The sequence below is a fragment of the Callorhinus ursinus genome, unplaced genomic scaffold, assembly GCF_003265705.2.
Source record: "Callorhinus ursinus isolate GAN/ISIS: 27379988/994484 unplaced genomic scaffold, GSC_fseal_2.0 scaffold36, whole genome shotgun sequence".
NCBI lineage: Eukaryota > Metazoa > Chordata > Mammalia > Carnivora > Otariidae > Callorhinus > Callorhinus ursinus.
Window position 1 is genome coordinate 10,766,980 of NW_027397098.1, and position 11,777 is coordinate 10,778,756.

An 11,777-nucleotide genomic window follows, 5' to 3' on the forward strand; every position below is an offset into this window, starting at 1 on the left:
GTAAATTTGAAATTCAAAATAAAAAAGAAAACAAAGAAAAAACATGAAAAAGTAATTATAGAGGCTGCAGAACTCACTCAATGAGAGAACTGCCAAACTGATTTGGCTGTGTAATCAGCTACTAATTTCCACTGATGATGGGAACTGCCTAATGTCCAGGCAGCACAAGGAGGAGCATCACCACAAATTTAGTTTAAATGCCACCTGGACTTTTCTAGCTCCATCTACCTTAAAATGCCACCCATTTATTCACTCCCAATTCTGTCGGTCAGAAATCTCACAGTGAGACAGGGGTCTCTGCTCAGGGTCTCACGAGGCTGGCATCATGGTCACAGGCGGGGCTCCCATCAGGAGACTGGAGGAAAACCCCGCTTCCAGGCTCACAGACGTCAGTAGAATTCAGCTCTCATGGCTGCAGGAAGAAAGTCCCTTTTTCCTGCTGGCTGTCAGCCAGGGCCACTCTCAGTTCCCAGAGGCTGCCTGCACCCCTGCCACGTGGTCCCCTCCCGTCTTCAGGCAGCCACTGAGCCACTGAGGCAGCCCCACTGCTGCTCATGCTTTGACCTCTGACCTCTTCTTCTGGGACCCTGGGAGAAAACGCCCCGCCTTAAAGGACTCAGGCCCGTGCAGATCATCTCCCTACCATAAGCTCAGCAGATTGGGGATCTTAATTTTATCTGCAAATCCCCTTCATGGCAGTACCTAGATTAGTGTTAGACGGAATAGCGGGAAGCTTTGTGTATGCCTGGGCCAAGAATCGCGGACCGTGTGGGACTCCTGCCGGCCAGAGAGTAGTTCTTTAAACCGAATAAATGGGTACAAAGTGGCAACAGGTTTATGGATGGTGGGGGCATGGCCCACCTGCACTGAGGACGTGGGCTCCCCAGTGCCCACCAAATCAGTCTGACCTGGCTCAGAGAGGGTCTCCTCCTTCCCTAATAATCCTCAATAATAATAATAAGCCATCAAAAAAAATGAAATCTTGCCATTTGTAACAACGGTGATGGAACTAGAGGGTATTCTGTTGAGCGAAATAAGTCAATCAGAGAAAGACAATAATATGATCTTACTCATATGTGGAATTTAAGAAACAAAACAGAGGCTCATAGGGGAAGGGAGGAAAAAATAAGACGAAATCAGAGAGGCAGACAAAGCATAATAGACTCTTACCATAGGAAACAAACTGAGGGTTGCTGGAGGGGAAGGGGGTAGAAGGGGATGGGGTAACAGGGGGACGGGCATGAAGGAGGGCACAGGATGTGACGAGCGCTGGGTGTTACATAAGACTGAGGAATCACAGAACTCTACCTCCGAAACTAATACACTATATGTTAATTAATTGAATTGAAATTTAAAAAAAAATGCTTTAAGGACCCTCCAAAAATCCTCCCGTTTAAACCGATTCCTACGTACAGCCCTGACTGGGATGGAGTGTAATTAATTCTTTCCAGTTGGTTTCAGAAAGCAGGGTCTCGTCTCTAGGGGACAGATTCTGTTCTAGTCCTCGATGTCTCTGACGGCCGGAGCCCGCCACTGTGCTTGCTGCTCAGCCATCCTTGTGGCTCCGCCCTGTAGGCAGCAGGCCCCCACAGCTGCCACAGCTGGGAATGTGAGCCCTGAGGCTGACCAGCTCCTGACACTCCTCGGGGACAGCTACCCCTTTCTTCAAGGACAGGGTCGGGGAAGCGAGGCTCCAAACCCAGTGGTGGGCCCCCGCGAGCTGGGCACAGGGCGTAACCCGGGCCTTTGATGGCCGCCGAGCCCAGGGCTGGGGTGGCATTGAGGGGGGAGCCACTGAAAACATCAGAGCCCGAAATGACTAGAATGTCACCAGGCTGCTCTCAGGCAGCTCACTCTTGGGCCAGTATATGACCAGGCCTTTGGTTGTTGTTTTCTCCTGGCGCTCTGACAAATGTTTGCCGGCTGCAGGGGCACACGTTCGCCGCATTCCACCGCCGACCAAGCTGGCTTCAGCTGGGGAGCTGGCCTGCCCTGGGTGCCCGGCCAGACAAGGACAGAGCAGAGGCCTCACTGCAGGCCTTCTGACCAGGGCCGCTGCTCTCACTGCTCTCCCTGGTCAGTGTCCCGCGGGCGGGAAGTCACCATCCTCAGAGGGTTAGCTTAGCTGGGAACCGAGCGCCACCCAACCTCAGCGGACTTAGGCTTAACAACCTATTTATTTATGGCTGAGGAGCCAGGTTGCCTCCTTCCCAGAAATCAGGCTCAACTGTCCTGGCCAAGTGGTGGTGTCCCACCCCCGTCAGGGTCCCGGAATATGCTGCTGCCTTCTGAGAGGAACACAAAGAGCTGCTGTGATTTCCATTAGTCACATAATCACGTCCAGAGAAAAAGGGCAAGTCTTCACGATGGGCTGGCTTTCACTTAACCCGTGATAAGGACAATTTAGAGGCAAATGGAACAGTGGATGAGCCAGGCTGCGGGAGCTGGTGGGAGATTCGTGACCGGCTCTCCTTCTGCCCATTTCTGCCTTCCTCTGCCTCTGTTTTCCCACCTGTAAAATGCAGAGAATATTAGTTGTTGGCCAAACGTGAGGACCAAATGACTGCTTAAAAGAGAACACAGAACCTGTAAAGTTAGAGGAGCATAGATTTTTACTGTACTGAAGGGTGGCTTTTATATATCCGAAAGACTGCTTGGAGTTATTTCTATTTTTAACACTCATTTTATCCAAATTCACGATTTGGGGTATTCCGTAGGCTTAACTTAAAACTGCGTTGTTCTACTTATATCCTTATCATGTAAAATGCAGTAAAATTTAACAGTCACTGTTAAGGGGAACCTTGATGACTGGTCCCACGTAGAAATGTGGTTATTTAAACAACTACTTTCTCAATTTAAAACGGCATTTATGAACTACTTTATACTTCAGAACACTTTGGTTTGCTCACAAGCCCTCCCAAATAACCATCTAAATATGGTGAATCTTAGGTTCTTTTAGATGTTCCCATATTGCTTACAATCTTCATAAAATTCCATTGCACCTTTTAGGTCAAATCATGAGTCCACATCAATTACTCAGATATATATGTATTAAAGTGGGATTACAAGGTCGGTGCACTGGATACTCACATTTGCCACATTCTCTTAAAATTACAAGTTCTTAAAATGCCAAATAGATACTGGTCACCTAACTTAACCCCAAATATCAAAAGTATGAGTTTAATTTGCTTCCTATTCCTCTACTTAAATAGAAACTTTTCCACGGTTAAAAGAAAGGGAGTCTATAAGGAAAACAATTATGTCATTATCCTGTTCCGAGGCACTGAGGTTACTTATCGACCAAAGAGACCCCGATTAGGGCAGCAGAAAACACACAACGGAATAAGGGTTTCCCAGACCTTCTGAATTGTGGGTTATTTTTGCAATAACATGTTCAAAACTAAAAAGAAAGCTAAATTATATGTCTGTTGCTGGGGAGTTTCCAGATGGGGTCTGAGAAGAGCTTTGAAGCTCTTACAAGGCCCTTGCTGCTTAAAGATGGCTTCAAGAATTAGCCGGGGAATGAATTTCTAGATGGTGTCATGTTCCGGGGGCATCCTGTGGTTGTGTCTGGGCCTCGCCCGGCCTCTGCGCAGACGGAAGGACAGTTAAGGACGAGAGGGGAGGACGGCATGTGGACGGTTAAAGAAAAGGCGAGAGTTGAAATCGCAGTCCCGGGGGTAAGTGTGCTTCACTAGTAGCCGTGGAGGTCATCAGCACTCTTAGTGCGAAAGGACAGATAGCAGACACAAAGGAGCTTCGGCCAAAGGGCAGGCATCTGGAAGAAAGCTGATGCGACTCGGAACGAAAGGCCGAACCACAGGGAGAGGTGATGGCCTGTGTGGGGAACAGTGGGCACAGGGCCCCCGGTACAAGCCAGGACCTTGCCTGTCTCTTGCCTCTTCTTTCCACCGGTCACCTCGTTGGCTCATGGCCGCCCGGCCTCCTCCGGCCTCCTCCGAGGGGCGGGGGCGCGACGGAGGGCAGATGCCGGTGGCACCCGGGGCCTCACCCCGCTCCCCCCGGCCGCCACCACGGAGGCCCTGAAGGAGCGGCCCCCGCGGGAACCCCGCGCTCTGAGCTGGCAGGAGCGGCTCCCGAAGGAAGGAGCTGTATTCGGGAAGCAGGGGCATCAACCCCAGTTCAGAAGAGCAGCTCATCCCCCTGGGCCTCCCCGAAGCAGAACCACGGACAGTTTTGGCAGAAGGGCCAGGAACCCGGAGACCTGGGTTCTGCGGCTGACTCGCGGGCTTCCCTTCTCAACTGTAAAGTGACTGAGGCACCTCCTGGTCCTGACGTGACAGCTCGCTGACCCGGGGGGGCAGAAGGGCAGATCGAAAAGAAGGGCCCTGGCGAGCCTGCTGCATACCCGGGCACGGATCACACAGCAAACTTCCTCAGGAAATGGGGCTTGAGAAGGACGCCGGCCTCCTGACCGGGGGACATTTCTTGGCCACACGCGAGACAAGGCAGAGGGAGACAGGCAGGCTGGCAGCACGCACGGCAGCACCTCGCCCCCCACGGGAGAGGGCCTTGACCATTCATGCTGGTGTGCCCCCCATCCTTTGTTTGGTTGCCCCTGAATCCAACGTTTGGAAGTTTGGAACGTATGATGTACTACCCCAAAGTGGAGCAACTTTGTAACCCTGCTGACTGATGTTTTCCTTCAAGACATGAGCTCCTGAGCCGGCCTGGTACCTAGCAGTCATTCCTCAACATGCACTGGATGAAGGACGGATGTTTGGAAGGCTGTGCTCCTAAGAGCATTGAGCTAGGACATCCATCCGTCTTTGTAGCCTCGGCTCCGAGAGCCTGATTCACTGTAGATAACCAACAGTTACTGTTAAATCAATGAGTCAGTCGATCACAAAGTGACCTTTGCTGAATACGTGCTCGTATTTCTGTGTGGCTTGGACTCCAAATACATCTTGTTCCTCCTAGTGTCACTGGTCTCTCACAGTGCCTGGCACGTGAAAAAATGCCTAGTAAACGTGTTACAATGACAAAGAAGCAATACCTCCTAAGCTCTGTATTAAAATTTAAAAAATAATCCTGGGAGCCACGCATTTTCAGATACCAAATTCTCTCTCAGTTAGGGATGCTTCTGCCCACTAGTAACAGAAACTCGGGTTGGCTGTGAGTTCAACAAGAAAGGGCTTCTTTTTCTGACATGAGAAGTCCAGAGGTAAGCAGTGCAGGGCAGGTGCAATGAGTCGATGGTGTTCTCTTCCAGCCACGCAGCAAGTGGGCTTTTGTCCACAGTCCGACCACACGCTGCGTCTGCAGACATGAGGTGCACGGCACGCAAGCTTGAATGGGGACAGAAGTAGCACAGTTACATCCTTCCCTTTGACCAGTAAAGCAAAAGCTTTCCCTCAAAGACCCCAGATATTTCCTTTTTAAAAAAGAGTCTTCTTTATTGCTTTGAGAGAGAGAGACAGCACAAGCAAGGGGAAGGGCGGAGGGACAAGCAGACTCCCCGCCGAGCAGGGAGCCCGATGTGGGGCTCCATCCCAGGACGCCGAGGTCATGACCCGAGCGGGAGGCAGACGTGCCACCGAGGCGGCCGACCCCAGATATTTCTGCATTCATCTCATTAAACAGAATTATGACTTGCGTGCTGGAAAGCGGAGGATGTGTGTGGAAAGAAGGGGAAAGGGATGCCTGTTCCCACGGAGCTCCTGTACGGAGAGGAGGGGATTCGAAGGCCTTTCAGTCCTGTTCAGAATGACCCGGGGATGGCTGGGAAAAGCAATCTCTGTGGGATATTTGAAGTTCTTTATATCCCAGCCCTGAAGACTTAGAGCAAATGTTCACACAAGCACCGATCTTGGACTACGGATTTTAAACCATGTTACTAAAATGACCTGTTTCAGATTCCCAAGATTCACCTGAAATTCAGTGTCACATCTCTCCACCTGACTGGGGACGCTCCGTGGCCCCTCTCCGGCTGGCTGGAGGGAGAACTGGACACTGCAGAGGGCTCGGAGCCGAAGGGGTCATCCACCCCTGGCTGAGTACGAGGAGCCAGGTATTAAACCTCTGGAGTTTTGTGTGGCTGAGGTGTTCATGCTTTGGAATTTTTCATTTTAATATGGCTCTAGAAGTCAGGGGGGGAAAAACCTTCCCTCTAAGCTCTGGATGTGTTTTTTTGGGGGGGGGCGATTACACCTGTTTACTAGCTTTATTGTTTACATATTTTAGAACCGTATTCGTACCCGGATTTTCAACACGATTTTGAGACATCGGATATACTATTTAATTTACCATAGTGCCTAATGGAATGGTAAGCATTTGAGAAATACATCGCCAAGGGGTAGCTGGTATAAAAATATATAATTGCCCCGGATATTTTTTTCAACCTGTCAACAACCGAATCACGAATTGGCTGAAATACTGCCTTCTATCAGACAGGCCGGGAGATGGCATCTTTTAACACTGAAAAAAGCAAGTTAGAGCCCTAGTCCCTCCTCACCTAATATTTCCGGATCGACTCGCTTCATAAAGGAGTTCAGCATCTTGCTCCAGCCTCTTGCCCCCCTTTCCGCCCTTGGGAGGAGGAGCTATTTCAACACAGATCGGCTCGCTCCGGGGGGGGGGGGGGGGGACCGACGAGCGGGTGGGTCTGAGGGTACCACCCAGGGGCCAGGGCTCCAGTCTCTGGAGACTGCTTCTGGGTCGGCCCCACACGTCAGTCGTTGGCGGGAGGGGCCCCGCTCTTGCGCACGCGGCGTTGGGGGCGTGGCTGGGGAAACGCGCAAGGACTTGTGGGAGGAGGTTTATTTGTGGCGGCCAACACGCGCCTGTGGGACGGCTTGGAGGACAAGCGTGGCCTCCCCTGCTGCATACAGGGCTTGTTATGAAGCGAATACAGTCGGGGAGAGGGCGCCGGGCGCGGAAATTATACACCAGCCTTGCTGTTGAGGAGCGCGCGCTCATGAGTTTTACCGGCCACCGTCCGTTATGAAGCCTACAGAGAGTCTGAGAAAACGGTCCGTTTATATTTCCTGAGGAAAAAGGAGGGATTCTGCGGTGGGGAGGCCAGCCTGGCCCATGCCGTGCCATTCCGAACGTACGGGCCCCGAGACACGGACCGTAGGAGACGCGGAGCCGGACGAGAGCACGCTGGGGCGGGAGCGTGACGGCCGCGGGCGCCCCCCTCGCCCCTCCCCCCGCACGTTCCCGCGCGGAGCTGAGGCTCGACCGCGCCCTCGCCGCCGGGCCGCCGCCTCCACGAGGCGCGCGCAAGGACGTTGGGGCGGGCGGCACTGACGGCCGCGCGCGCTGCTGAGGCCGCGGAGCAGATGGAACCGTGAGGAAGGACTGCCGGAGAACAGGCTCGTCGCCGCCGGGAGGCTCAGCTCAGCGGGCACACTGGGGACAGGCGGGCACAGCCGCGCGCTGACTCCGAGACCGCGCGTCACGGCCGAGAGGATGACTCAGCGGACCCCGGCAGATGTGCGGTGGCGGCCGGTGAGAAAAGCGTCCTCCTCCGTCCTTGGCCCGGCCTCCTGAAGACTTCCTCCGGGGCCAGAGGTTTTATTTTTAGCAGAGGTAGTGTCTCTGCCAGAAAGAGGTCTTCCCTTTTGTTTCCTCTGAGAACGTGCAGACTCGATGGGCTGCGGCGGCGACCCTGCGTCCGTAGCTTCGGAGGCTCGGTGGGCACACGCGGGAAGGGCGTGGCGGAAGGGGCGCACGGAGCTGCTGTGGCCCGGATGCAGGACGCTAAGGGCGACTCACTTCTGCGGACCAGGGGAGGCCGGGGCTGTGTAATAGTCATATGCTTGCGCAAGGGTAGACATTAAGCATCATAACTCCCCCTGAGTTTCTACAGTAATGCAGTAGCTCTGGATTTCATTAAAAAAAAAAACAAAACAACGAATTTTCTTAGCTATTTCTCAGTCCTACAAACATACATCAGTTTTTGAGAGAACACACTATCCAGACATTTAGAGAGTCACTTAACAAACGCAGAAACTTACGGCGATTCGCTTAAGAATCCACTTACTCCACATAATGTGGGGAAGCAGGACAAGGCCACCCCGACCGTGGAAGACTCCTGGCTGCCCACCTAATCTCCATCCACTTTCTCTTCCGCAGAAAGGGAACTTCCAAGTTTGAGCAGGACACAAAGCCGTCTGAAAAAAACCTATGTCGCCAGCCTCATCCACAAAGGTCTGTCCAATGTGATACAAGCAGAAACACTGCATTGCGGTGTGAAGGACACCTGACATGGGCCGTGCGAAACCTTCTCCCCCGTTCTCCTTCTTGAAGGTGGAAGGCAGACGTGATGGATGGAACTTAAGCAGCCTTCACAGACCACGAAGTGGAAGGCGCATGCTGAGGATGACTGAGGAGCCATCAGACAGGCAGCCTCCCGTGCCCGATACCTTCACCTGGCCACCCCTGGATGCTTATCTTGGAACTTTTCTGTAAGCGACAAAAGCATTCTCTCATTGAAGCTACTGTGCTGGGTTGAATAGTGTCTCCCCTTGCCCACCACCCCCCGCCCCAGACACGCAATTTATGTCCTTCCTGATACCTCAGAATGTGACCTTATTCAGAAAGTGTCTTTGCAGGTGTAATGAGTCAAGATGAGGTCACACTGGAGTAGGGTGAGCCCCGCAGCCAGCATGACTGGTGTCCTTAGAAGAGACATGGAGACAATGTCATGTGATGACAATCGGAATTAAGTCTCTAAATCAGAAAGTGCCAAGGATGGCCAGCAGCTGCCAGAGCCAGGGAGAGGCAGGGAAGGATCCTCTTGGAGCACCTCCAGGGAGAGCACCACCCTACTGGCACCCGGATTTCAGAATTGCTGCTTCCAGAACTGTGAAAGCGGCAAATTCCGTCTGCAGCCTCCGGTGTGGTAATTCGCTGTGGGCAGCCCCCGGAAACTGACAGAGCTACCGTTACATTGGGTCGCCTTTGTTATATGAGGCCTGACCGTGCAGAACGCACTGCTTTTCCATCAGGCTCTGACATCATTGTCCACTGAGGAACTGGAAATGTTGCTGGCAAATGGCCGATTTCCACTGATTTATAGGAGATCAAGGCAGTTTTATTACCAACTCCACTCTGATTCCGCCCAGAACCTTCCTCTCAGCACTGCCCACTGAGACTCAGCCCTGTTCTGTGACCACTTTTCCTCACAATTTGATTAAAAAAAAAAAAAAATGCCAGATGAGGGCAGAGCAGGAAAACTGACTGATCAACAAGATTACTCAGAGCTCACTTCCTGATACAGGGGCTCCCCTTCATTCTTGTTCCATCCTCCCCCGGGGACCCTTCGCCCCTCTCCGTGCACCCCTGACCCATCCATTCTGTGCAAGCCACCCCAGAAACAAACCTCAGAGTGCTGCCCGGGAGTGTATTTCAGACCCAAGGAGGCCTTCTTCACTCTCAGATTTCCGACCTGTACCTGCACCGGCTTGCAACAGAAGCAATGGCAGCCCGAGCTGCACTCGGACAGCCGCCACATCAAGCTAACCAGGTAGGAGGTCCTTGCCCTTTGCTTCTCCTCATGACGTAAAGTCCAGGTGTCAGCCTAAAGGGCACACAGTCTCCGCCGTCAGCCTCATCCCTCGATGCCCCCCTGTCGCAGCAACAGTGAACTGACGAGAATGGACATGTCAAGTTTCTCCTTTTCCAACACTGTATGTGAGACTCCACTCATCCCTCAGTTTTCAATTACATTAATGCCTGGAGGATGTAACCTGTTAAAGCGAGAACGTAGAAGGTAGGAGAGTCTGAAAATTAGGGCCCAACATGAAACACAGCCAAGGGAAGTGTCGAGATGGCAACGTGCAGCAGGCCTAGGAAGTGACCAGGCCAGATTGGGGAAGAGGACACGAGGGAAAATAAAAAATCCATAGATTTTTTTTTTTAAAGATTTTATTTCTCTGAGAGAGAGAGAGAGAGAGAGCACAAGAAGGGGGGAGGGTCAGAGGGAGAAGCAGGCTCCCCACTGAGCAGGGAGCCTGATGTGGGACTCGATCCCGGGACTCCAGGATCATGACCTGAGCCGAAGGCAGTTGCTTAACCAACTGAGCCACCCAGGCGCCCCAAAATCCATAGATTCACTGATATGCCTGACCTGGGGAAAAATACTAAATGGCAGATAAACACCAAAGGAGAAATTAGAAAAATCTTAAAATAGGTACATACACTAAACCATTTTTAAAACTGGGCAGTTATTATTAACTCTAGAAAACTCAAAGGTTATATTAAAAAATAACCATAATATACTACCTGGATCGTGCATGAGTCATATTTATGTCCTAGTAAGTTTGCAGGGACTACTGCTTTAACACAGAATTTTGATGTAAACAGTTAACAAGAGTTGGAGGGAGGGATGAGACAGGAGCTGGGATACGAGAGCTAAATCCTCCTCTCCTGTAACAGAAAATCACGAGAAACACATCTACAAATAAGAAATAGCTTATGAGCCAATGAGTTCGAAAGAGAAATAAATGTCATAAAAAGTCAGTTATTAGAGTTGAATGTGTTTTCTTTTAGGCAACAAGGCTGGTGAAGCAGAGGGCTGTTCTAATTTGCTACGAGCCTCTGAGCACTTAGTGGATTTTATAATTATGTGCATATGTTATTTCGGAAAATTAAAATAAAAACAGAGTAGGAATAACAGCCCTGAACTTACTTTTCAACCAGAATTTTGGTAAGAATTATGCAAAATTCAGATCAAAATGACTCAATACAGCTGGCCCCCTCATGAAGTACCCATATCTACACTTGCCTACGATGGTTCGTTGACTTGCCATCTGCTTGCTTCCAAATGATTCAGCAGCATCATGATTTTGTTTCTTAGTTCTTGATTACAGCCTGAAGAACAGTACTGCAAGTAACTGCAAAGTGTATCTTTGCTAGGTTAAGATTGTTTGCTAAATTATCAGACTCTGATTCTATTTGTTCCTTCTGGTTTTTTGAAGATAGATCAGTAATAAAATTCTCTTAGCAACTCCATTCTTGTGGACCTACGTCTTCCCCTCACGTCCGCTCTGGTTTCAGCAAGCCACGGACCCACCCACAGGCTCTGTCACAAACCCATCCACAGGCGACAATGCCTTGGCTTATGAGAAACTTGAAAACATCAGGTGTTCACTGCTTAGATGGGACACAGCAGGAAGAGGATAATACAAGAGACTTAGTAAGAGGTATTTTTATATCGTTTGATCGTGCAGAGGAGGGGAAAAAGGCGGTTGCTAAAGAGAAGGACCCAGCTGTTTCCAAATTTGGAAGTCACTGGTATCCTGAAACATTTAAATCATCTACAAGCCATATACCTTCAAAAGGGATGATAATGTAGTAACACTGTCTTTCTTTGTTATCATAGTTGTATGAACCCAAGACATTCTCATGTAAGTTATTTCCCTAATCTTTCCCTTTCTCACGCTTTTTAAAAAAGTTTTCAGTTACCTTTAAAAAGTAAAATCTATTTTGTGAATGTCCAGTCGATAACTGAAAAAGGAAACTTACTAAATCGCATTTCACGGAATAAGGTCTATGTCTCTTTATTTAGCAAATATCTATATCTTAATAACAGAGGAATATACTTCTAGAAGGAAACTGCTAACTTTCCCACATTGTTGGTATATGTGCATTTATATAAAATGTCATTATTAAATTCATTGCTCCTCAAAAGCTGTGAAAATCTTTATAAGGACTGCTTCTAAAAATAAAACAACACATGCAGTTCCATAATTCAGGTACATCTAAACCCTTAAGGTTCTGGTCCAGGACTCAACCACTTCTGTATTTTA

The 11,777-nt window shown here is 50.2% G+C and overlaps 1 long non-coding RNA gene across 1 annotated transcript; it reads right to left on the reverse strand.

The window, feature by feature from the left end:
* Positions 1-1,059: 1,059 nt before the first annotated feature.
* LOC141370510 (uncharacterized) lies at positions 1,060-7,837 on the reverse strand. The gene is made up of 2 exons (XR_012374590.1): positions 6,476-7,837; positions 1,060-2,512 (listed from the first exon to the last, which is right to left on the reverse strand). It is a non-coding gene; the product is annotated as an uncharacterized lncRNA (long non-coding RNA).
* Positions 7,838-11,777: the final 3,940 nt, after the last annotated feature.